General features: G+C 42.7%; 1 pseudogene across 1 annotated transcript in view; it reads left to right on the top strand.

Moving 5' to 3' along the window:
* The first annotated feature begins 2,024 nt into the window (after positions 1-2,024).
* The window catches only part of LOC308308496, a 190,067-nt pseudogene continuing 164,872 nt past the window's right edge, over positions 2,025-27,219 (top strand). The window contains exons 1-6 of the transcript in view: positions 2,025-2,031; positions 2,217-3,957; positions 9,061-9,064; positions 10,357-10,385; positions 12,184-12,233; positions 18,957-19,199. The product of the transcript in view is annotated as an uncharacterized misc_RNA (transcript). The remainder of the gene's footprint in view (positions 2,032-2,216; positions 3,958-9,060; positions 9,065-10,356; positions 10,386-12,183; positions 12,234-18,956; positions 19,200-27,219) is intronic.

Below are 27,219 nucleotides of genomic sequence, written 5' to 3'. Positions count from 1 at the left end.
TGCTCAGATCTCCACAACCGTTGCCCCCATCCATGCCAAATTTTGCACACACACTCCTTACCTGCCAAACTACAACCTCCAAGGACCCCCGGAGCTCCAGGGACCCCCAGGTCCCTGGGGGACCCCCAGGTGTAAAAAAATGTCCGTCCGTGAGTCATACGTCACACGTCACACTTTTGCCCTGCTCATATCTCCACAACCGTTGCCCCCATCCATGCCAACTTTTGCACACACACTCCTTACCTGCCAAACTACTACCTCCAAGGACCCCCGGAGCTCCAGGGACCCCCAGGTCCCTGGAGGACCCCCAGGTGTAAAAAATGACCAAATGTGCAAAAATGACCAAATGACCACCCCCACGGAGCTGCTCACGGGGAATTCCTGGGGACCACCCACTCCTGGTGCTCCAGAACGGATGCAAAAGTGGTGGCGCCCCCAGTGGAGGACCCCCTCCACTGCAGCTCACATAAAATGCCCTAACTCGGCCTAGGAGCGTCCGGGAGAGCCGGGGCCGGTACCTATTCGTCCACCTACGGTCGCTTATCTCCCGATTAGGGAGTCTTACTGGTGTTCATCTATACCAGGGGTTTTCAAAGTGGGTGACGGGGCACCCTGGGGTGCCGTGACTGCAGTCCAGGGGTGACGGGGCACCCTGGGGTGCTGTGACTGCAGTCCAGGGGTGCCGCGAGATAATGTGATCATATTGAATATGAAAACATTATTTAGTATAATTTTAAACTTGTACAAAGTACAAAGTTATTGTCAGTCAGTTCTAACCAAAATGGCTGTTATCTCAACGTTTTCCTCGCAACATAATCACTAAAATATCGTCACTGTCGGGCAGAAACCTCGTATCTCCAAGTTTCAAATGTGTACGTTTTTTGGTAAAGCAAAGCCCTGCTTCATCATACAAGACTGTCGCACAAAACTAGTGAAAAGAGCCGATCTACAATGCTTGTAGATCTGCTGTTTTCACTAGTTTAGTACATTTTATAGATGATAAATACAAAACGAACGGTTTTGGACATACAAGGTTTCCACCCAACAACAATGATTTGCTATAAATATAAGGTGCTGGGAGTGAAACTTATAATGTAGAGGTGCCTCGGATTAAAAATATATTTATGGGGTGACCTGAGACAAAAAAGTTTGAAAACCCCTGATCTATACAATATATTAAAACAAAAACATGGGGAAAAGAGCAGATCTACAAGCTCACAACGCATGGCATCACAGCCCTTCCTGAGCTTGTATATCGGCGCTAATCATTGTACGACAAAGTATACAGATCTTAAGTGGTTAATTCAATAATATAAGTTAATATATTAAACTATCTATTATCTATATTCTATTGTCTTCATCTCCACAGAGAGAGACTCAGAACCACACCTGAACAGAAGACATCCAGTCAAACCACAAGTGAACAAAGTAAGACTAGACACATTTTACACTAATTAACATTTCATATTAATTAATGAAATGTTTAAATATTATATTCCTGTATCAATGTCCAAATACTAGGGGTGTAACGATATAGTAACTGTATCGAAATGAAAACAGCTAAAATCTAATCGTATCGTTTTATTTTGTATCGTATCGAATCAGCAGTGCAAAGAATCAATTGTATCGATACTACCTATTTGGGCATTGTATTTAGCATTTTTAAGGAGAAAAAATTTAAAGGAGGGGTTTAATTACTTTTGTTTTCCATATAGCTACACTGGTCTATCGATAAATGTGTGTAATCTCTGGGTTCATGTCAAGGTGCAGGTTTGTCAATATACAATGACCATGTATTTGGCAGATAATCACTGTGTTTACTTATTTACATCCATAATAATACATGTTTCCCTTAAAAACCTGCACTATCCACAACTTTCACACAGACTTAATTTCTTTGCTAAATAGTTACTAAATTTTAAATCATTGAATGGAATCGTATCGTATCACCATGAATGAACCAATATCGTACATGTATCATATCGTCAACCATGTATCATAATATGTATCGAATCGCTATTAAAATGTATCGTTACACTCAACCTACCAAACACTGATATTAACATGGTATTTTAGATTTGAGAAATTAATGAATTAACTTGAATGTTTAACATGTCTTCATTGTCTTCTCATAGCAGGTGTCAGTCCACAGGAGGTTCTAAAGGTTTATAAGGTGGGTTTGAACCGTCTTGATCGTGTGACATACGTCACTGAAGTGCCCTCCCTCAGCAGCATCTACACAGAGCTCTACCTCTCAGCGGGAGAGAGTGAAGGGGTTAATACCCAACATGAGGTCTGGCAGCTTGAGACAGCTTCCAAGAAGAGGACCCTCCATGACCAACCAATCAAATGCTGTGACATCTTTAAGCCCCTCCTCTTAGGCAGGGATAAACCAAACAGAAGAGTTCTGACCAAGGGCATCGCTGGCATTGGAAAAACCTTCTCTGTGCGTAAGTTCACTCTGGACTGGGCAAGGGGTTTGGAAAATCAAGATGTCATTCTCCTGGTTCCCTTCTCATTCCGGGAGCTGAACCTGGTCAGAGATGAGCAGCACAGTCTTCTCTCACTGATCCATCGTTTCCACCCAGAATTAAAGAAGGTCACAGCAGAGCAGCTCGCTGTCTGGAAGGTTGGCCTCATCTTTGATGGTCTGGATGAAAGCAGGTTTCCGCTGAAATTCGAGAACATTGACATTGATTCTGATGCCTTCCAGAACAATGCCATTGTTTCTGATGTCACAGTGACATCATCAGTGGGCTTGCTGTTGACAAACCTCATCGAGGGGAATCTGCTCCCTAACGCCCTCCTCTGGATAACTACCAGACCTGCAGCAGCCAATCAGATCCCTCCTGCACATATTGACCTGGTGACAGAAGTACGAGGGTTCACAGACCCCCAGAAGGAGGAGTTCTTCAGGAAGAGATTCAGTGATGATGAGAAGATGGCCAACAAGATCATCTCACACATGAAGACATCAAAGAGCCTCCACATCATGTGTCACATCCCAGTCTTCTGTTGGATCACTGCTACCGTTCTGGAGGACATGTTGAAGACAGACGAGACAGAAAAGCTGCCCAAGACCCAGACTGCCATGTACAGCCACTTCCTGTGGGTTCAGACCAAGAGGAAGTGGAAGAAGTATCATGATGTGAATCAACAGCAGCTCATGGAGAAGGACAGGGAGGTTCTTCTGAAGCTGGGCAGGCTGGCGTTTGAACATCTGGAGAAAGGTAGCATGATGTTCTACCAAGAAGACCTGGAAGAGTGTGGTCTTGATGTGAAAGATGCCTCGCTGTACTCAGGAGTGTGCACAGAGATCTTCAAAGAAGAGGCTGTTCAATCTGAGGGAAAGGTCTACAGCTTTGTTCATCTGAGCATCCAGGAGTTTCTGGCTGCAGTCTACCTGTTCCACTGTTACACACAGAGGAACATGAAGGTACTGAAGACATTCCTGGGAGAAGAAGAAGAAGAAGAAGAAGAAATGACCCTGGATGTCTTCCTGAAGAGAGCCTTCAAAAAATCCCTCAAGAGTAACAATGGCCACCTGGACCTCTTTCTCCGCTTCCTTCATGGCCTCTCACTGGAGTCCAACCAGAGTCTGTTAGGAGGTCTACTGGGTCAGACACAGAACTGTCCAGAGAGCATCCAGAGAGCCATCAACAACCTGAAGGAGATAAACCGTGAGGATGGAAATCTTTCTCCTGACAGATACATCAACATCTTCCACTGTTTGCTGGAGATGAACGACCACTCACTGCATCAGGAGATCCAACAGTACCTGGAGTCAGGGGACAGATCAAAGACAGAACTGACTGAGTCCCAGTGTTCAGCTCTGGCCCACATGCTGCTGACGTCAGAGGAGGTTCTGGATGAGTTGGACCTGGACAAATACACAACAACAACAGTGTGGGGGGAATCCAGACTGGTCCCAGCTGTGAGGAACACCAGAAAGGCTCGGTTAGTTGTCATGTGAAGAGAAGACTATAATTAGTTTTCTATCTATAATTAAAAATAGACTGTGACAGTGTCCATATTATTATTTTTTTGCAACAATTGCACAATGAATGCCATCATGAAAAGACAGCATGGTGGGTCAGTGGTCTAAAGTAACTCATTACATTTACTCAAGTATTGTACTTAAGTACAGTTGAGGTATTTGTACTTTTGATTATTTCCAATTTCCAATACTTTTACTTTACTCCACTACATCTCGGACCCAAATATTGTACTTTTACTCCACTACATTTATTTGAAAACTTTAGTTACTAGTTTCTTTGCAGATGTAACTTATATATTATGAATAGAATTACATACATACCTAGGCAGTTTGAACATAGCCGATCTACAACACCTTGTGAACTGCTATTTTTAAACATTTGGGACTTTTACTTTTGGTAGGCTACTTTAAAGAGGTGAGGTGGTGCCTTAGTTTTGTACTTTTTTCTGTTTTGTATATGGCTATTAAGTTAACATTATTCTAATAGGGTACCAGGTAAGGTTATAATGTGCAGATTTGTCTTCCCCCTGTATTTGTGTTTACCTTAGTCAAAAGTCGAAAAACAAATATATGATGTCATTAAATGACATAATTTACTCATCACTCCCCTTTTACCATTCACCCAACACTGTGGGTGTGGCTAACTTCAGCTGGGTCACCACCCACCATGACAACCAGGCATACTTAATGAACTGGTGGGTGTGGCCACATAAAAACCTAATTTTAACTCTTTCTGTACACTTTTTTTTTTGAAAGAATCTTCCTCCTAGTATAATCATAATGCCTGATCATGTTTTAGGTGAGAAAAAAAGCATGGCACCACTTCTTTAAGTACATTTTGATACCAACACGTTCATACTTTTACTTGTAACAGAGTATTTCTATATTAGTCGGAGGACTTACAGTTATACTGTGTAAGTTGCTAAACTAGTGGTCAGTAGCGGTGTTGCTTTTTTCGGCCGTTTTTCGGCCGGAGTCGTCGCGGACCACCGCCGCGGACCACCGGAGCGGTGCCGCAAACCACCGCGACCGATAGTAATCCGTGGAGGGGTAGAACGCATGGTAGAACGTAATTTTCTGGCCAGGATTTGGGGATTAAGAGGTTAAAATCCTTCACCATGCGGTAAACACTGTAGCTGAGCGGAGGCGCTTCCTGAAGACCAGAGCAGATAAGCTGTGATTGGCCGGTAGTGTATCATGTGTGTATGATCTGCGATGTGATTGGTCAACGTATACAGATGATGCAGATTACGTCATTTTGCCGCGAAATCCCGCCCCTGTCACTGCTAAGAAGAAAACATATAAAGAGAAGGCTTCAGAAGCTGAAAATAACGGAGTGGGTGTTCTAAACTTTAGCGATTTAACAGTTAGGACAATTTTAAGATTTGTTTTTATAAACAAAGTTACATGGTATAACTTTAAGGATATCTCGCGCTAATCAGTCTAAAAGCGCGAAATTTTGCACATATGTAGCTCAGGGCATGCTCTAATGATTTAGCTAGGGCGCCCAAGTCGGCGACCTTCGGGGTCGCCACAGTGGCCAAATCAAGTTGGGCTCCCATTGACTTTCTATACAGGAGGAAAATACGCAGAAAAACATATTTTTTCTGGGTATTTAAGTTGGATCTGAGGGGTCTAACTAGGGGTTTTTCATCATGCTGAATCCATTGCAAGCACATTCCTTGGGCTAGAAATGGCATCAGAAAACGATGCATGTATGGGTAGTCGGAGGCCTTAGGGTTTTTTTTCTCGTGCTAATCAGTCTAAAAGCGCCAAATTTTGCACAGATGTAGCCCAAGGCATGCTCTAACGATTTAGCTAGGGCGCCCGAGTCGGCGACTTTAGGGGTCGCCACAGCTCCAGAAAACACCCCAAAAACTCTGAAAAGTGATGACTCATCACTTTTCATCACTAAACCATCGTTTTCTTGGGCCATTTGTAGCCCAAGGAATGTTTTTTGTGCAAAACAAATGCTTGCAATGGATTCAGCATCATTACAAACCCCTAGTTAGACCCCTCAAATCCAACTTGAAGACCCTGTTTTTCTGGGTATTTATCCTCCTGTATAGAAAGTCAATGGGAGCCCAACTTGATTTGGCCGCTGTGGCGACCCCGAAGGTCGCCGACTCGGGCGCCCTAGCTAAATCATTAGAGCATGCCCTGAGCTACATCTGTGCATAATTTCGCGCTTTTAGACTAATTAGCTCGAGATTACCATGTCATCTCCCTTAGGCCTCCGACTATATAGCAGTATTGATACCTTTATTTAGTAAAATATGTGAGTACTTTTTCCAACACTGCTGCCTGGCTGGCTCAGCTCATTGTTAAGCCGTTATGTGGGGGGAAATTAAAAAAGCACCCACCCCCAAAAAACATTTTTCTATAAGTAGAGGTTAATTATAATGTCTGCCACGGCAGCTCCATTACAGCAGTTCTCTGTGCGCTCATTGAGGGCCGAAAAAACAGACTAAAGCCCTGTTCAGACTACAGCTATAAAGCTATACAAATAAGCAAGCTAAAGAACCATGCAGCTTGGTAAAAACCATGCAGCTTCATTTTTATGCAAATGAGCGTGTCCAAGGTACCTGTCACTCAAACTCTATGCCGGTCAGCCTACTTTCGACGAGTCAAAACAGGTCGTTTTAACAGGAGCGCATTCGGAAACCTATTATCTAAAATAGCGTCTCTAGGTGGGAAATAGGTTACCACATAAGCTTTTTCTGGATAAAAAAAAATAATAGAACATTCAAACAAGTTGATAAATAACTTAACGAGACGTTTTGGTGGTTTTTGTGTGTGTGTGTGTGTGTGTGTGTGTGTGTGTGTGTGTGTGTGTGTGTGTGTGTGTGTGTGTGTGTGAGAGAGTGTGAGTGAGTGAGTGAGTGAGTGTGTGTGTGTGTGTGTGTGTGTGTGTGTGTGTGTGTGTGTGTGTGTGTGTGTGTGTGTGTGTGTGTGTGTGTGTGTGTGTGTGTGTGTGTGTGAGACAGAGAGAGAACCATGCTGCATACACGGCTGGTGTATCGGCTCGGCTCTCTCTGGCCCTCATTTATCAACGTGGTGCAGATCAAAATTTGGGCGTACACCGAAATTTAGGCAAGTCTCGGCATTTATCATTTCAACTTGACTTTGACTTTGGTCTAGGGTAGGATCAAATCTCACGTCAAGTCCTGAGGTGGTGTAGGAATCATCCTACACTACTTTGTTCCATTGTAGATGTGCGGAGCAGCATTGTCTAATTATCTGACAGGCAATGGACACATGTATCCACTCGAAAATGTATATCCAACACAATAATAAATAATCCTGTGAAAATATAACATTTTATAAAAGCATAGCCTAGCCGCCTACATCATGGACATTCACGACGATTTTATTTCCAAGTTACAATGACAAGCATTAAGCAATTTAAATCTAGCGATATGGAAGACATCTACTGTTAATTGCTTTAACAGTCTAAATCTTAAGATTGGAGATCTGGCTCAGAACAAGCACATATATGAACGCATGCATGCGAGAGCATTTTCGGGACCAACGCGGCGCCACTGTGAGTCGTGAGTCCTTTTAAATATGGATAAAAACGAAGGTGAAGGTCCAAACCTGGTTGTGCCCAGCCCAGTGCACGCACGCTGCGGATGATTTATTTGGGGGTCCACGGCACACCGGGGAGAAGACCAGCCCGCGCAGGAACAGTACATGATCGCTAGTTCAAGCACTCAAACGCGCATTGCGCTCGTCGCCGAAATTGGGTTAAATTAATATCCAAAACGTAACCGTGGGGTCTCTCAATTTATACAGTAGATACTGTGTACACTATGCTGGAGTTAATGATGAAACCCGACGTGGCGAGCCGTGAGATCATGGCCATGGGGAATTATGATTGCTTGTAACCAAATGAACGCGCTCTGTCTGCGCACGCACGGCACGGGTAGGCTATGGTTTAAATTAATATCCAAAAGTATTCATGGCAGTGACTTGTGTCATTCATGTCGGCTGCAGTGCTATAGCAACCTTGTCAAAGATTGTACCGTTGGTTAATCCCACGTTTCCACTGTCAAAGACTGCTGTGTAAACCAAAATGCTGCTGTTCCAAGTAGCCTAGTTGCGTGTGTAGGTGTGTGTGTGCGTGCGTGCATGTGTGCATGGTCTGAACTTGAAGGGTGCGGTAAAGCCAAGTGCGTTAGTAAAGCCAAGTGCGGAGTAAACTTGGCTTTTCTTTCGTTGTTAGGTCGTATTCGGGTTGTTCTGGTCGGGGCGTTTCGAGAATAATTAAGGGCGTGTTATTTAAATTTCAGCCTGCGCATTTATCAATGCTGGGATCAAATGTAGGCCAGGTGTGTCTGTTTAGGACGTGTTTGTAAATGCCACGCAAATGTTGCCCTATGCAAAATTTGGTGCAAAAAATAGACAGTTTTTTACACTCCATTGATAAATGAGGGCCTCTGTGTGCGGGGAGGGAAACAGGCTGTCCTCACTGCCCCCTCGGCAGGCGAATATAGAAGTTTTAAACTCCATTGCATTGTTTAGTTTGTTATCGACCTACTTCTCTGCTAGTTTAAAAACTTTGCTATTCGTTTTTTGGGCGTCCACGGTCAGCCTTTGCTGCACCCAGCTGACCAGCTCCGGTGAGAACCGGGTAACGAGAATGTCTTCCTCTTGGTGTCTGCCTTCAGACGAGTTGACTTGGGAGGCTGAACCCCTGCCTACTCACATCATGCTGTGCTCTGATTGGCTAAGCAAAAAAAGCAAGCTCCTTTCCAGTCTGAATGTAAAACCAAGTTGCTTCAAAATTGAGGACTAGTGAAAAAAAGCAAGCTTTTTATTTCCAAGCTTTTCTCGAGCATAGAAGCTGGTTTCCATAGAGATAACATTGAATTCACATTTTGGCACCTGTGGTTTAAGTATAAATGCTTTTGGTGCTGCGTTAAGTACGCAACCCTCCCCTCATGTGATTCATATTTGGGGTTAATTGTTTTTTCATGATTTTGGCCATGTTTTTTCCTTGAACATGAACTTGATCTAATCTGTGTTGATAATCTCTGTTTTTACACATTCTCCATTTACAGACTTGTTGGCTGTGATCTCAGAAAGCCAGACTATGAAATTGTGGCTTCAGCTCTCAGCTCTAATCCTTCACATCTAAGAGAATTGGATCTCAGTTATAATGGCTTGAAGGATTCATCCATGGAACTCATCTCTGCTGGATTAAAGAGTCCACATTGTGAACTGGAGATACTGAGGTCAGATTAATTAACCAGCTTTATTTAGATTAGTTCTGTTTTATTATTTATTGTGTGATTCTAATAAGAGTTAAGTTGACATCATGGTAGAATCATGATGCGGTCAGAGTTGGTGTTGGTTAGTCCTCACTCTGGCATCACATCACAATGATACGCTACAGTAAATACAATATGTGATCCATCATGGCTGCTAGGGAATTATCACGTCCACTTACACAATCATTGAGTGTCAAACTGGTGTAAACACAGACTGGAAGGTTTGCTGGTTCCCCAGCCCACCAGCAGTCTGTTGTCTGTTTCATTTAGTCAATAAGGATGATATCATGGTAACCCACACTGACTAGAAATAATAATACAAATAACAAGATGCAATGTAACAATGTAATATTTATATGTTATGATGTACTTTTTTAATTACTATATTTGATTACCATCTACTGCTGTATACCTGGTAACTACCATGTCTGTCTGCCTGTCTGTCTGTCTGTCTGTCTGTCTGTCTGTCTGTCTGTCTGTCTGTCTGTCTGTCTGTCTGTCTGTCTGTCTGTCTGTCTGTCCTCTCTCAGTTTGCTGGATCATCTGTTGTTAACTTGCTACTTTCTGTTTCCTGTCATTTAGCTTCCTGTTGGAAGATGACCATGATTTACTTCACCTTATTCCTGCCTGCCTGTTCTTTCCATCTCTTTGGTCCCTCCTCCAAAACTCTGATAATCAATCCAGATGTGTAATCTTTAATTACAGACTTCCTGGCTGTAACATCACACAGACAGGATTTGACATCCTGCTCTCAGCTCTCAGATCTAATCTTTCCCATTTGAGAGAATTGGACATCAGTTTCAACTGCCTGCAGGAATCACAAGTGGAGCAACTCTCTGCTCTACTGAAGAGTGAAGAGTGTAGACTGCAGATCCTGAGGTAAATAAATAGTGTGTTTTCTCTCTGTGTGGATCTCTACTTGAACATCAACAGCACTTTGTTAAATATGGATTTCTCTGCAGGTTGTCAGGCTGTGGGCTCACAGAGGAAGGCTGTTCTTCTCTGGCTTCAGCTCTGACCTTCAACCCCTCCCATCTGAAACAGCTGGACTTGAACTTCAGCCACTTAGGAGGCTCTGGTCTGAAGAAGCTCTCTGCTGCACTGGAGACTCTGAAGTGAGTAGACTTGGACTGTGTCCATGTTGGTTAGTGCAGTGTTTCCTTACAATGTTGAACTGGAGACTCTGAAGTGAGTAGACTTAGACTGTGTCCATGTTGGTTAGTGCAGTGTTTCCTTACAATGTTGAACTGGAGACTCTGAAGTGAGTAGACTAGGTGTGTGTGTGTGTGTGTGTGTGTGTGTGTGTGTGTGTGTGTGTGTGTGTGTGTGTGTGTGTGTGTGTGTGTGTGTGTGTGTGTGTGTGTGTGTGTGTGTGTGTGTGTGTGTTGTGTGTTAGGGTTTAATACTTTCCCGGATTTAGCTAATTTAAAAAAATTATATATACATATATATATATATATTAAAGAAAATAAAAAAATGTGCAAAACAGTCTCCTATATCTCTCGGCCTGGCGGAGACAAAAAGTAGAAAGATATGATCACCGGTCCGCAGGGCGGGGGCTTGGCTCTGTCATCAGAACTTCAGTTCACTAGAAAGATATGATGATCATTGCCAGTCCGCGGGGGCTCGCTGTCATCAGAACTTCAGTTCAGGACTCGCTGTTGTTGGACCTTTATATCCGATCGGACATTAGGCTACAAAACAAATTCACATCATCCACCAAACACGGTCTCTGTGTCTGCGCGATTCACGGGACTGTCAAAAGCAACAATGGATGTTATTCATTTTCCTGCCACATACAGTAGGCCAATCTCTTTGAAAAGATGTTTTCTGCAAACTCTGCGCCCACTTGTTTAAAAACAAAATATCACGACTTAGCAGAGCGAAGATGATTTTTGTGTTGCAGTGAGCAGAAAAACGTTTCTCTAACTTCAAGCAAACAAGCGCAAGTGCGCAACCATCCCACTCATTTTGAAAGGTAGGCCTACGCCAATACAATTCATAAATGGTCACAAAGTGCTGTCAGATGTTTTAATTCTGGTTAAAATATATTGTGTGGAAATGCAAACCAACAGAGTAGGCTATTTCATATAGAGTTGCCATTTGTGAGTGCAATTGGCTGAGTGGAGTGGACACATCAATAATGCATGCGTTATTAGTGTTTAGAGTTTATATCTTGGCAATTTATGTCAAATCTAGTGTTTCATAGTTATAGAAAAATAGCAGATATACAAGCTCACAGGGCGCGACACTGCACCACAGCTTCTCACGAACGGTGTGCGTGCTCTTCATTTAGCTGATTGTAGGCTATTTTTATCCTTTTTTCTTTTTTTTGCTGGAGAGTTTCTCATGTAAAAACGTTAAGAGCATAATTAATGCAACAATAAGAAAGTAAATGCGCAATTATCACCTGTCAGTGTTTTCTCCGCATCGCTTTAAGAAGTAAACTTGCCTAGTGAAAACAGCCAATCTACAAGCTCACAACACGGCACTTTGCGCTACGTTGTGAGATGGTAGATCAGCTATATTCGATGACAGGCTTGCTTGACAGCCCACAGAGACTGGTAAAATCCTTCCACACAGCTGAAACAGATGAGATGCTTGCACGGCTGGTGAGGATAACGTGTCAGGCAGTCTAATTGCCTCTGCGCTGCTAGTAAATTGTATTTTCTAACAAGAAAAAACACAACCTCCAGGACGACGGGTCTCGCCGCCAATTCCCGGGAGGGAAATTACGTGCACTCTGCCCGGGAAGCCCGGATCCCGGGACCCCGGTATTAAACCCTGTGTGTGTGTGTGTGTGTGTGTGTGTGTGTGTGTGTGTGTGTGTGTGTGTGTGTGTGTGTGTGTGTGTGTGTGTGTGTGTGTGTTAGACAGTCAGACATTGATTCATTGTTGTTCTATTTCCTACAGTGTGAATCATGGAGGAGAACACTGGATTAAACCTCAACTCCTTACAAGATGTGAGTGTCTGTCTGTCTGTCTGTCTGTCTGTCTGTCTGTCTGTCTGTCTGTCTGTCTGTCTGTCTGTCTGTCACATTGACATTTTATACACAGTTTTATACAGTGTTTTATACTGTGTTGGCCCCTCCCTCCTTGTATTCAGAGGATTTAAAAAAAACCCTAAGTGGAACTGAGGTACTAGGGCCCAAAAGTATTTTATGCTTTAACTATTGAAAGATAGCAGATATACAAGCTCACAGCGCGGCACCGAGTGCCGTGTTGCGTGCTTGTAGATCTGCTATTTTTTAAAAGTCGTGAAAAATGTGTGCAAATCTTTGAATATATGTATTTTGTAACTCAAGTTTTGCTTCTGAGGGGTCCCTGGAACTAAATATATTGAGATGGGGGTCCATGGCCAAATACATATCATTTTGGGGGTCCTTCACATGAAAAGGTTTGAGCACCACTGACATAGAAACAAAGGGTTTAAAACAATTTTTTTGAAGGATTTCACAATTTTTCAAAAATAGCAGATCTACAAGCTCGCAGAGCGGCACTCGGTGCCACACGGTGAGCTTGTATATCTGCTATTTTTCAATAGTTAAAGCACAACATAATGCGTAATAATACGTTCCCAGTCTAAATGGGTTAAACCCCCTCCCCTATGAAGAACATTCATGGGGGGCCCGCAGTGAATCCTTGTACCCAGGGCCCAGGATTTGGTGTGACACCCCTGCCTAGGGGAGTTTCAACCTTTTGAAATGTGTTACTAGACATCTTTACAATCACATTAGTGAGGAAATGTCTTGAGAAGGAATTTATTAAATGAAATGTGTTACTAGACATCTTTACAATCACATTAGTGAGGAAATGTCTTGGGAAGGAATTTATTAAATGAAATGTGTTACTAGACATCTTTACAATCACATTAGTGAGGAAATGTCTTGGGAAGGAATTTATTAAATGAAATGTGTTACTAGACATCTTTACAATCACATTAGTGAGGAAATTTCTTGAGAAGGAATTTATTAAATGAAATGTGTTACTAGACATCTTTACAATCACATTAGTGAGGAAATGTCTTGAGAAGGAATTTATTAAATGAAATGTGTTACTAGACATCTTTACTACCATATGAAGAACGACCAAAACCAATTCCAGCGTCCTATTCCAGCACAACCATATGGCAGGCAACCGCACATTATACAGAAATACATAGTGCATGCTATGCTGAACGTAATCCACTTAGTGTCATCTTTTCAAAATGCATATTTACCGTACAGTTTGTGTTTATATGCTTATTTCGCAATACCTATTGCGCAATCCTCTGTAGAGCAATTTGTCATTATCATCACCAGAGTCTCAGGTTACAAGAGGGAAGGGGTGGGGGGTCAGCTGCACAGGGGGAGAGAGAGAGAGAGAGAGCGAGAGAGAGAGAGAGAGAGAGAGAGAGAGAGAGAGAGAGAGAGAGAGAGAGAGAGAGAGAGAGTAGAGTAGAGTAGAGTACAGTACGATACAGTAGAGTACAGTACAGTAAGATACAGTAGAGTACAGTACAGTAAGATACAGTACAGTACAGTAAGATACAGTACAGCAAGGTACAGCAAAGTACAGTACAATACGGTACAGTCAGTACAGTAAGATACAGTAGAGTACAGTACAGTAAGATACAGTACAGCAAGGTACAGTAGAGTACAGCAAAGTACAGTACAATACGGTACAGTCAGGTACAGTAGAGTACAGCAAAGTACAGTAAGGTAAAGTAGAGTACAGTAGAGTACAGCAAAGTACAGTAAGGTAAAGTAGAGTACAGTAGAGTACAGCAAAGTACAGTAAGGTAAAGTAGAGTACAGTAGAGTACATTAAAGTACAGTACAGTAAGGTATAGTAAGGTACAGTAGAGTACAGCAAAGTACAGTAAGGTAAAGTAGAGTACAGTAGAGTACATTAAAGTACAGTACAGTAAGGTTTAGTAAGGTACAGTAGAGTACATTAAAGTACAGTACAGTAAGGTATAGTAAGGTACAGTAGAGTACATTAAAGTACAGTACAGTAAGGTATAGTCAGGTACTGTAGAGTACATTAAAGTACAGTACAGTAAGGTACAGTAGTTAGAGTACAGTAAAGTACAGTACAGTAAGTGGATGGATGGATGGATGGATGGATGGATGGATGGATGGATGGATGTGGATGGATGCATGGATGGATGGATGGATGTGGATGGATGGATGGATGGATGGATGCATGGATGTGGATGGATGGATGGATGTGAATGGATGGATGGATGTGGATGGATGGATGGATGGATGGATGGATGTGGATGGATGGATGGATGGATGGATGGATGGATGGATGGATGGATGTGGATGGATGGATGGGTGGATGGATGTGGATGGATGGATGGATGGATGTGGATGGATGGATATGGATGGATGGATGTGGATGGATGGATGGATGTGGATGGATGTGGATGGATGTGGATGGATGGATGTGGATGGATGGATGGATGGATGTGGATGGATGTGGATGGATGCATGTATGTGGATGGATGGATGTGGATGGATGGATGGATGGATGTGGATGGATGCATGTATGTGGATGGATGCATGGATGGATGGATGGATGGATGGATGGATGGATGGATGTGGATGGATGGATGGATGGATGGATGGATGTATGTGGATGGATGGATGTGGATGGATGGATGGATGGATGTGGATGGATGGATGGATGCGTGGATGGATGGATGTGGATGGATGGATGTGGATGGATGGATGCGTGGATGGATGGATGTGGATGGATGGATCGATGGATGGATGGATGTGGATGGATCGATGGATGGATGGATGTGGATGGATGGATGTGGGTGGATCGCTGCTGCAACGTAGCTGTGAGCGCCTGCCAAGCAGGCGCGATCTCTAGATGTGAGCGGCCCGAAGGGCCGCGAACCTCTAGTCTTTACAATCACATAAGTGAGGAAATGTCTTGAGAAGGAATGTATTAAATGAAATGTGTTACTAGACAGCTTTACAAACACATTAGTGAGGAAATGTCTTGAGAAGGAATTTATTAAATGAAATGTGTTACTAGACATCTTTACAATCACATTAGTGAGGAAATGTCTTGAGAAGGGATGTATTAAATGAAATGTGTAACTAGACATCTTTACAATCACATTAGTGAGGAAATGTCTTGAGAAGGAATTTATTCCATGTTTGGACATTTTTATGTCCTGAAAGTGTTACTCCAGTAAATACTCAGGTAAACACTCAAGTATTAAATGTACAAATTACAACTACAGCACTTTTTTTTTCATCAATACATTGTTGTATTGAAATTAAAAACATTTCCCCCCCAAAAAATGCATTAAAACAGAACTGTTTAAATATAGTGAAAATAGCCAATCTACGAGCTCACAATGCACCACAGTGTGAGGCGTTGTGAGTTTGTAGATCTGCTATTTTCACTATATTTGAAATAAGGCTTAAGCGGTTAACCCATTAAAGCTATACTGTGTAAGATGCTCAACTAGTGGTCAGTAGCCCTATAGCAAACCGCGGTCGCGTTCGCGTCTTTCGCCCGTTTTTCGTACCTTCACACCCCCGCGTCTGCCTCCACAACGCCGAGAGCTATCTTTAGAGGGGTCCCTGGTTCCTGTGCGTTCAGGCATTCCGGAGAAACGGACTACTTCACCCTGCCTGGTAGGCGAGATTACCTTTTGAGTAAAGAGACACACGGGCGACTACAAATATGGCGACCCCACTTCAGATAAGCTGTGATTGGCCGGTAGTGTACCATGTGTGCATGATCGGCGATGTGATTGGGCAACGTATACACAACGTATACAGATGATGCAGATTACGTCATTTTGGCGCGAAATCCGGTCCACGGCCAGGATCATAGAAAACATATAAAGAGAAGGCTTCAGAAGCTGAAAATAACGGAGTGGGTGTTCTAAAACTTTAGCGATTTAACAGTTAGGACAATTTTAAGATTTGTTTTATAAAAAAAGTTACATGGTACAACTTTAAGATCAGAGATATGTCCGCCCGCCCAAATATCAGATCTACAAGCTCACAGCCACAAATGGTTCCTCAAAGAACCTTCTTTGAACCATTAACCATTTAATCCCAATGTTAGACATGTCTTAATACGTGAACATTCATCGTAAATAGCAGATCTACAAGCTCTCAACATATCATGCTGCGACGTGTTGTGAACTTGCAGATCGGCTATTTTGGAGTGTGGAGGGTATAGAGCCCTGGGAGACACCGGTCGATGAAGGGTTAAAGTGGTTGATGCTTCTCAAAGTGTGGTCCGGGGACCCCCAGGGGTCCTTAGGGGGTTCCAGGGGGTCCCCAGCAAAATGTTTAATACAGCATCACTCATTTGAACCACTTTATCCATATTTTACACCTTGGCTATTTACAAATTGCAGATCTACAAGCTCACAAGCGCATGTGTAGGTGTGTGTCAAGGACCCCCATCTGAAAAAATGTTTGTGCCAGACACAACATTTTCCCAATGTTCTTCATTTGAAAATAGCAGATCTACAAGCTCACAACGTCCCGCAATGTGGTGCGTTTTGACCTTGTAGATCGTCTATTTTCAAATAGTCAATCGTTCAGCAGTAAATGGTTAACACATCGGGTGCCCACGTTAATTCAGGGTTTACCCTCGCAGGGGCCCATCGTCTCCATGGCAACACGTCATTTACGTACCTTCGCGTCGTGGAAAAAGTATCCGTAATACGTTGAGTAAATGTAATCCAAGTATGTCCAGTTTATTTTCACAATGATCTTTTCTTTCAGTCAGGACAGCTTTTTACCAATCTTGGGCCACAGCGTGTGTGTCACGGGCGGTAGAAAGGGTCGCGTTTTGAACATGGTGATTGAAAAAGCTAGACCAGGAGAGGAATCCGCCATGTTACGTTACCTCCGCTGCGTCACTGGGAAAATAGTATCCATGATACGAGTAAATGTAATCCACGGATGTCCTGTTTATTTTTACGATAAAGTTTTCCTTCAGTCAGGACATCTTTTTATCAAACCTGGGCCACAGCATTTGTGTCACGGTAGGTAGAAGTAAGCAATTTACCCCGAGTGAGAGGACATTATTTCGGCCGAGTCCGATAACACCCTAACACAGGACATTATCAGAGCATAATGTCCGACCCGAGTGGTAAATAGCTTTTCTACCACTTTTTCCCTTATACATGAAAGAAAACACATAGTTGTAACTTGCAAGGATCTTAAGTTACAATCATTATTGCCTATAAAACTTCCGCGAGACAGCAGATAGTTCCACCAACAACATCTTCTACTCACCAACAGATGGCGCCAACTCCATACTAATCCATGCGTCTAGCTTACAGCTAAGCTAACGTCAGTTAGAAGTACCGTTCCGGCCGTAAATAGAGGCTGTTCGCTTCCAGAAAGGCATAGGTTCAGAGAAAAGGGGCTTTAAAGTTGGCGGATTGCATTGGATCCAAATAAATCGGCGACTATAGCATGCACGTTAGTGAACATAGGACCGTTGCCACCGTCATTTGTTGGTTGGGGGAAAGGACCTCCTGAAGTCCCCGGATGTACACTGAGGCGCATTGATCTCGGACAAGTCCTCACAAAACTTTGCGGCAGTAGTTCTCTCATAACCTCCGGAATTTAGCCAATCAGAATCCAGTATTTGAACACGTGACTCGAAAAAGTGGTAGAAAGGACCGCGCATTGAACATGGTGATTGAAAAAGCTAGACTAGGAGAAGAATCCGCCATGTTACGTGTATCTCCGCCAAGACGTTACTGGGAAAATACTAGTATCCATGATACATACGGGTCGTGCGAGCCTGCGAGACTGCGAGGGGACGATAGAGTGCAGTGCAGGATAGGAACAGAAGCTTGTGATTGGCTGCAGGGAGGCTGCACATCCTGGTCACGTGTACCGCGCTGCATTTTGGGAAATGTAGTGTTTTTCCCATATTATTGGCGTTTGATCACCGTGGTAGAGCCTTCATTGCGGTAGCAATGTACAGTAACTACAGTACAGTATAGATTATTGTAAAACGCGTCAAACGCGTCGTGGGCCTCCAGAGACATCAAAGAGATTGGCGTGTAGACACCTCGTGGGCACCCGATGTGTTAAAGTGGTTACACTGATTTTGATGCTATACATGAATGTTGCTGGGGACCCCCTGGAACCCCCCCAAGGACCACCTTGAGAACCACTGTATTCATGATCTATAACTGTATAATATTCATGTTTAAATGTGTTAGACACACAGAGACCCCCCTCCCATCGCTATGGAAACCAAACGTTATTGATTCTGTAACCCCCCCCCCCCACACACACACACACACACCTTACCAGATCCATTGTTATAGTGTGTGTGTGTGTGTGTGTGTGTGTGTGTGTGTGTGTGTGTGTGTGTGTGTGTGTGTGTGTGTGTGTGTGTGTGTGTGTGTGTGTGTGTGTGTGTGTGTGTGTGTGTGTGTGTGTGTGTGTGTGTGTGTGTGCGTGCGTGCGTGCGTGCGTGCGTGCGTGCGTGCGTGCGTGCGTGCGTGCGTGCGTGCGTGCATGCGTACGTGCGTGTGTGCGGGTGTGTATTTGCGTGCACGTGCGCGCGCGTGCGTGTGTGTGTGTGTGTGTGTGTGTGTGTGTGTGTGTGTTTGTGTGTGTGCGCCTGTGCATGTGTGTGTCACTCAGTGAATGATGTATTTAATGTTTACTGTGTTGTTTTCTCATCAGATTCTCATTGTCTCACACTGGACACAAACACAGCACACAGAGAACTCTCTCTCTCTGAGAACAACAGGAAGGCGACTCGGGTGAAACAGCCTCATTCATATCCTGATCATCCTGAAAGGTTTGATGGATGGTTCCAGGTTCTGTGTACAGAGGGACTGACTGGACGCTGTTACTGGGAGGTAGAGAGGAGTGGAGAGGTTAAGATAGCAGTAACTTACAGAGGAATCAGTAGGAAAGGACAGGGTGAGGAATGTGTGCTTGGATACAATAAAATGTCATGGAGTCTGCACTGTTATGATGATAACCATGATAACATTTACTGGGTCACACACAATAGTAAAACCACTTACCTTCCTGATCGTCCCTCTGACTCCAACAGAGTAGCAGTGTATCTGGATTGTCCTGCTGGGATTCTGTCCTTCTATGAAGTGTCATCAGACACACTGACACACCTCTACACCGTCCAGAACACATTCACTGAACCTCTCTATGCTGGCTTTGTGTTTGACCCTGACTCCTCTGTGTCTCTGTGTGAGGACAGACAGACAGACAGACGGGCTGTGAGGACAGACAGACAGACAGGGTGTTCATAATGTGGGGGGGGGGGTGTTTATAGAATCAATATGGTTTGGTTTCCATAGCGATGGGGGGGGGGGACACACACAGTCACACACACATTTAAACATGAATATTGTACAGATTTATAGATCATGATATCAACATACAGTGGTTCTCAAAGTGGGGTTCCGGGGACCCCCAGGGGTCCTTGAAGGGGTTCCAGGGGGTCCCCAGCAACATTCATGTATATAGCATCAAAATCAGTGTAACCAGTTTAACCATTTACTGTATAAATTGACTGTTTGAAAATAGACGATCTACAAGCACACAACATGTCGCATCACGGCGTGTTGTGAACTTGTAGATCTGCTATTTTCAAAAAATGAATCTTGTAAAAATGGAGTCTCTGGAACAAACTGTTCAGATTGACATGAAAAGGTTTGTTCTCAACCTGTGGGTCTGGACCCCCAGGGGGACCCCCACCCGGTGACCCCCTTAGGGACCCCCATCTGGACCCCCAGGGGTCCCCAGGTGACAGTGAAGTGACAATGAAAGAACTTTTAAAAGTAATCAAAGTATAAACTGGTCAAACATTGGACAAATTGTCAAATAACATAAAGAGGCAAATATTGTGAAAATAGACGATCTACAAGCTCACAACGCCTTGCAACGTGGAACTGAGTCAAACTAAATGTAATGCTTCAACTCTACAATTTATACTTTATTTAAACTGGGGAGAGATGAAGCAGGGACCCCTTAGCAGAGAGAGATGAAGCAGGGACCCCTTAGCGGGACCCCTTAGCAGAGAGAGATGAAGCAGGGACCCCTTAGCGGGACCCCTTAGCAGAGAGAGATGAAGCAGGGACGGACCCCTTAGCAGAGAGAGATGAAGCAGGGACCCCTTAGCGGGACCCCTTAGCAGAGAGAGATGAAGCAGGAACCCCTTGGCGGGACCCCTTAGCAGAGAGAGAGATGAAGCAGGGACCCAGAGAGAGATGAAGCAGGGACCCCTTAGCAGAGAGAGATGAAGCAGGGACCCCTTAGCAGAGAGAGAGAGATGAAGCAGGGACCCCTTAGCAGAGAGAGATGAAGCAGGGACCCCTTAGCAGAGAGAGAGAGATAAAGCAGGGACCCCTTAGCAGAGAGAGAGAGATGAAGCAGGGACCCCTTAGCAGAGAGAGAGAGAGATATGAAGCAGGGACCCCTTAGCAAAGAGAGAGATGAAGCAGGGACCCCCTCTACATATTGTATAAATGTGTGATGGAGATTCTCATGGATTTCATAGATAGATTCATAGACTTATATAAGAAAAGGAAGGTGCGCATCAGCAATGGTTTTCTCAGTGGAGTGCTAGACCTAAAGTCAAATTTACATAAAAAATAGGAATTAAATTCCAAAAAGGTAGCACATCCCTAATGTTTAAATCAGGAGGACAAAGTACTCACATTTCCACTTATTTATTGGCACACACCAAAAAGGAACGCTTACGCGTTTCGGCTAAGAGCCTTCGTCAGAGCATTCACATCACATAAAGTCAACTCACTTTATAGGGAAGGTCAGTGTTCACATACAGCTGAATTCACAGATTAATCACCAGTGTCCAATCACAGACAGTGGTTGATTAAATAAATTAAATCATCATTATACAGCCAATAAACAATGATTCAAAGTCAGTCTTAACCCAAAAAGCACTTTAGGCTGTAATCATCATTAAGTCCATTGGGTGTCATTGTGTTAAGTGTGTATATCCACAGCATCTCTCTTTGGGCTATCACCCCCTCTGGTGGGCATCACGATTCTCTCTATCCCAGTGAATCTTAATGAGGAGGGTGAACCATGATTCGCTTCAGCATAATGTTTTGCAATCGCATAATCCATATTTCCTGTACGGATTGCAGTTTTGTGCTCAGATATTCTTTGTTTGAGTGGTCGTTTAGTTTGTCCAACGTACGCTAGACCACAGGGACATAGCAGCATGTAGATCACATGTGTTGATTTGCAGTTTATGAATTCACGTATAGGGATCTTTCTTCCACTGTGGGGATGATTAAAACATTTCTTGTCCGATGTATTGTTGCAACAAGCACAATTGCCACATTTAAACATTCCAGTTGTTGACAGCCATGTGGTATTTTCTGGGACCATATTCTTGTACATGACTGTACCTTTGATTGTGGGTGCTCTCCTGAATGCAACAAGTGGTGGAGATTTGCAGAGGTCCTTCACAGATGGCTCTGCTTGGAGCACATGCCAGTGTTTGTTTTTTTAGTTTTGGGTGAATTCGATAAAAGATCAGAGCGGGAGGTGTTATTGGCACACTGTACGGCTTTCTGAATAGAACTGGAGGAATAGCCCCTGTCTTCAAACCGAGCACTCATCGTGGCTTGTTTGGAGAGAAAGTCATCAGGATCTGAACAGTTGCGTTTGAGCCTCAAAAATTGACCTGCTGGAATGTTGTCCTTTAGATACTTAGGATGGTTACTGGTAGCATGTAGAATTGAATTGCGTTATTTTTTCGACCACTCAAACAAAGAATATCTGAGCACAAAACTGCAATCCGTACAGGAAATATGGATTATGCGATTGCAAAACATTATGCTGAAGCGAATCATGGTTCACCCTCCTCATTAAGATTCACTGGGATAGAGAGAATCGTGATGCCCACCAGAGGGGGTGATATCTTAAAGAGACTAGCCCAAAGAGAGATGCTATGGATATACACACTTAACACAATGACACCCAATGGACTTAATGATGATTACAGCCTAAAGTGCTTTTTGGGTTAAGACTGACTTTGAATCATTGTTTATTGGCTGTATAATGATGATTTAATTTATTTAATCAACCACTGTCTGTGATTGGACACTGGTGATTAATCTGTGAATTCAGCTGTATGTGAACACTGACCTTCCCTATAAAGTGAGTTGACTTTATGTGATGTGAATGCTCTGACGAAGGCTCTTAGCCGAAACACGTAAGCGTTCCTTTTTGGTGTGTGCCAATAAATAAGTGGAAATGTGAGATTCATAGTCTTGTTTGACACTTAACCAATTAAAATCTTAAATCGTCGATACTTAGTAAACTTGACCTTTCACTCTGTACTTGGTCTGCTCTTTTTTTACCTCTACACCAAACCTTTTTGCCAAGCTGGATGGGCAGGGTGCCTCGCAGCGCGAGGCATTGAGAGCTTGTAGATCTGCTATTTTTGGGTAAGTTCTCCTCAGAATAAGGATGCGAGGGTTCAAGTTGATAATTTAAAATAATTATCCTATCACATAAGGATTTGGAGGACCCCCTGTAGTAACTCTGAGGACCCCCTAGGGTCTTGTTACTAACTTGTTACTTATCTGTCGGTAGATAATGCCGGTCTTATATAAGGGTCATTTGTGTACGGTATGATGTCATACTGATGTCAGCAGTGTGACAGGAGATAAGCGACCAACGGTCGCTTATCTCCCGATTAGGGAGTCTTACTGGTATAGCTCTATATTGTGACAGTAGTCATTGCTATAGTGTTTGTTCAGTAACAGTGTTATATAGCTCTATATTGTGACAGTAATCATTGCTATAGTGTTTGTTCAGTAACAGTGTTATATAGCTCTATATTGTGACAGTAATCATTGCTATAGAGTGTTTGTTCAGTAACAGTGTTAAATAGCTCTATATTGTGACAGTAATCATCGCTATAGAGTGTTTGTTCAGTAACAGTGTTAAATAGCTCTATATTGTGACAGTAGTCGTCGCTATAGAGTGTGTTTGACTATGAATAAAAAAAAACTTTGCATGTAGCAAATTTAGCAAATTATCAGTTCATTAGTTACGCATGTTTATATAGGCCCACTGTATCCTTTGTTATTTGTGAACAATGGTTAATTCATTGGTTAACAAGCTCGTCTTTAGAACACATGCAGCATGTATCCACATCGTAGCACATCATGTTAAAGGAGTAGTTCACTCCCAAAATTACTTTTTTTCTATAGAATAGAATGTAATAGAATAGAATTATAAATAGAGCCTGAATATTCAAGGTTGAATGCAAATATTGTTGTGGAAATTGAACATTTCCTCGGTGAGAGAATGAAGAGTTAGACACGGATATGTCTATAACAAATGTATTCAATACAACGACAATGTGACAATAATAATAATATGACAATAATTCCTATGTAATACAATAATGAGAAAATAAGAGTAAAGAATAGAAAGAAGAGAGGAGAAAGGAAAAAGAGATGAAAGAAGGATACCGGTAGGTGGACAGGGTCCAGTTGTCTCGAAAGGCAACGGGAGTCTGACACCGATCTGGATGTTGAGGCAGCTTAAATACAGATACTGCAAGGATACATACACATTGTTAAGATAATTCTGAGGACTGACATTCCTTCTGTCTGACCAGAAGATTTGTTCTCTCAACACTTGAGTATGGAAGGTCACTTCTGCCTGACTATGAAATGTGCTGCTCAACGCTCAGAGACTGAGAGCGGCGACACTACCCTGACCAACCACTGCATGAACATGTGTTCCATTCTTATCGACTGAGAATGGAAGGCCCACCGCTATAAGCCGAGGCCGTAGTCACTGCCCTAGCCAGAATACTGACGCCTGATACAAGAAACATTCTCCTTGCGTTCATAACACCTTAACCTGTCGTCTTGCCGTCTAGGTCTGCCGCTTGCCTACAGGGGAACAGCTAGTGAACTTGACCTTACTGTATCAGCCTGCTGCTGCATAACTATGTGTACAATACACTGAGGCCTAAACTCATAAGACATATTATCATACCCATTTACTCCCCTTGCTTACATATTACATTCATAACTTCAGCATACAGTCATATATTAATATAACCGAAGTAAGATGAATATTAAATATATAATCTATATCAATAATCGATAACTCTCAATAATCAATAGATCAATAGCCTGAAGGGGAATATAAATTGTATTTCCATTACAAATATAGTCTGGAGGAGTCGTGTTTTGAAAGATAGGCAAAGAGCAGTAGAGTAGCCTATACTGCTGGCATCTGTGCTTGGCTGTGTGTGCTTGTGACATCTGACTGCATGTCATGATACTGATGATACTGTAGGTCAGCCGTGTCCATATGGAGTTCTACATTAGATATTGTAACTATTTTTGCATGACATCGCTGTGCAATGAAGAATAAAATAGATAGGGCTCAAGTGGTTTATCAATATTTCGTGGAAAAAATTGTTTAACACACACAGAAATAATAATTGCTTTATAACATAATTGATATTTGCAGCGGCCCTATAGTTTTCTGAACTGTACACATCTCTCTCATCTGACACAGTGAGTAGGCTAATCATTTCACAGGACCTTTACTAAATCATAATTCACTGTTTACACTTAGCCCACTATTAATGACAAGGGACTTTGCACAGTGTGTGACCAGGGACGTGCTGGGCCCCTGATTCAGCCCGGGAAAAAGAGTTGGAGAGGCCCTCATTGCGCGCTATAGAGAGAGATCTCTCTCTATAGCGCTGCTGCTGCTACTCAAAGATTTGCCATTTCAGATCATGACAAAGTGACAAGCCAGTGGGCCAATTACATGAGTTATATTTGTAGGGTGGAAACCTTGTATGTCCAAAACCATTTTAAAAATGATTTAAACTAGTGAAAACAGCCGATCTACAAGCTTGTAGATCTGCTGTTTTCATTACTTTTGTGCGACAGCCTTGTATGATGAAGCAGGGCTTTGCTTTGCGAAAAAATGTAAAAATGTTAAAATTTGAAACTTGGAGATACGAGATTTTCTGCCCGACAGTGACGATTTACAGCCCCCAAAATGTAACGAAGGCCGACATTTTATTTAATTTTTTTTCCTAATGGCCGGCCTGGACCGGCCAGGAATGAACCGGCCGTTCGGGAGTTGTCCCGCTTTTCCCAATGGCCAGCACGTCCCTATGTGTGACTTGTCTTGAGGACAAGAGGTGAAGTCATTTTACAACCTTGGCAGGAATTCAAAGGTTGACGTTTTTATGTTGACAGCTTAGAGGGCTGGAGTTACTCAGTGTGCATGGTAAGTTGCTTTGAAGTTAAGTTGTACTGAAATGTATAGGCTAATCACTGGCCAAAGAAAAAGAGTAAAAGTATACATTTTCAAATAATTATAGCTACATTCTGCTTGTTACTTTCATGTTTACCATTGTCTGTTGTCTTTTAATTCAATGTAGACTGCCCTCATTCCATTTGTTTCATTCTCTCAGAGGGACAATTTTGTTTACCGGTATTTATTGGACAAACACTTATAATTGTATATTTTATACATTTCAACAATACATTCTGAATATTAATCAGGCAGAGCATAGTTAAGTAATCCAGTATGAGTAGTTTTGTTCTTCTCTTCTCACTATAGATACTTTCTTACTCTTATCCAAGAAATTATGTTTTACATCTCCTACTTGAGTCATTGTTATTATTTGAACTTGAGTTGAGACAGTTTTTGGCTGCTCTAGTCTAGTCCAGTGTGGTCCTCGACCTTTTCAGGCCTCGACCCCCAAAATAATCATATTTTAACTGGGGACCCCCTATACCCTGACAAGAGTTGAGGCATTACATTTTGTATAACACGGTTTTATTGTGAAAACAGCATGTAGATCTGCTATTTTCACAATTTCTGCCTCTAATATTTGACTGTTTGACCAATGTTTAATTTGCCATATTAGAGGTATTAAAAAATCCTTAAATTGTCACTTTAGAAAGGGGCAGATACCCTCCATAGCCTACACACTTAAACTTAATGTTGGTTAAATTGTTTACCGTTAAGAGAGAAAACAATGTTGCCCACATTACCATTAAGTTAATCATCTGGGGACCCCCAAAATAATTTGGGGACCCGACCCACAGGTTGAGAACCACTGCTCTAGTCTACCCCTGGTTAAAAGTTACCTCCCCCTCACAACCAACCTAGCCAATCACAATGCTCCTGTCCCCCCGGGATATGGGGTCTAGTCTCCTTACAATTTCATAGTAGATTTGTGTGCCCATCAAGAATTCATGATCATTACTCAGACCACATAAGCAACAACATAGAGCTTCATCTACGCTGTCAGTAGTCTATGTAATGTAAGTCTGCTTTTAATATCATTTTAGACAACGTGACATAACTTACTGTAGATTAGATTAGTGCATGACATGATGACTGTCTTGATCCATCCAATTCTATGACCAAAACAGAGAAGTGCATGTTGGTAATATTAACATTAATGACCTGGATACCAGCAGACAGTGTGCATTTTTCATAATATTCTATACAATATTTCATGTACATCAATACAGATTCAAGTAGGCTACACACACAAACATATTCACGTTTCCCCCTTTCAAATATGAAGCTGTGTGGTCGGCGTCCCGTTTGTGAATGAACCTTTCATATTTTAAAAGATGCATAATTATCAGTCCTCACGAGGGTATTATTTAGGTGGTTATTTGCAGAAGACATTCCCCCCCCCCCCCCCCCCTCCCCCCCCTCACTCTCTCTCTCTCTCTCTCTCGGATTCTCTCTCTGCTTTAGCGTTTGAAAACCATAAACACCAGACATCTGTTAGTGTATTTATTATTGCGATGTCCACCCACCAGGTGGCAGTGTAGCACAGGTTAGAAATGCAAGAAGACCCACATGTGACATTCTTTTAAAATGTTATAACAAATACACGTGTTGTACCTGTTAAATATGTTTGATTGGT

Source organism: Nannobrachium achirus (genome assembly GCF_963921795.1).
Source record: "Nannobrachium achirus genome assembly, chromosome: 23".
Classification (NCBI taxonomy): Eukaryota; Metazoa; Chordata; class Actinopteri; order Myctophiformes; family Myctophidae; genus Nannobrachium; species Nannobrachium achirus.
The sequence above is the reverse complement of the archived record's forward strand: the minus strand, read 5'-3'. Positions and strand labels throughout refer to the sequence as shown.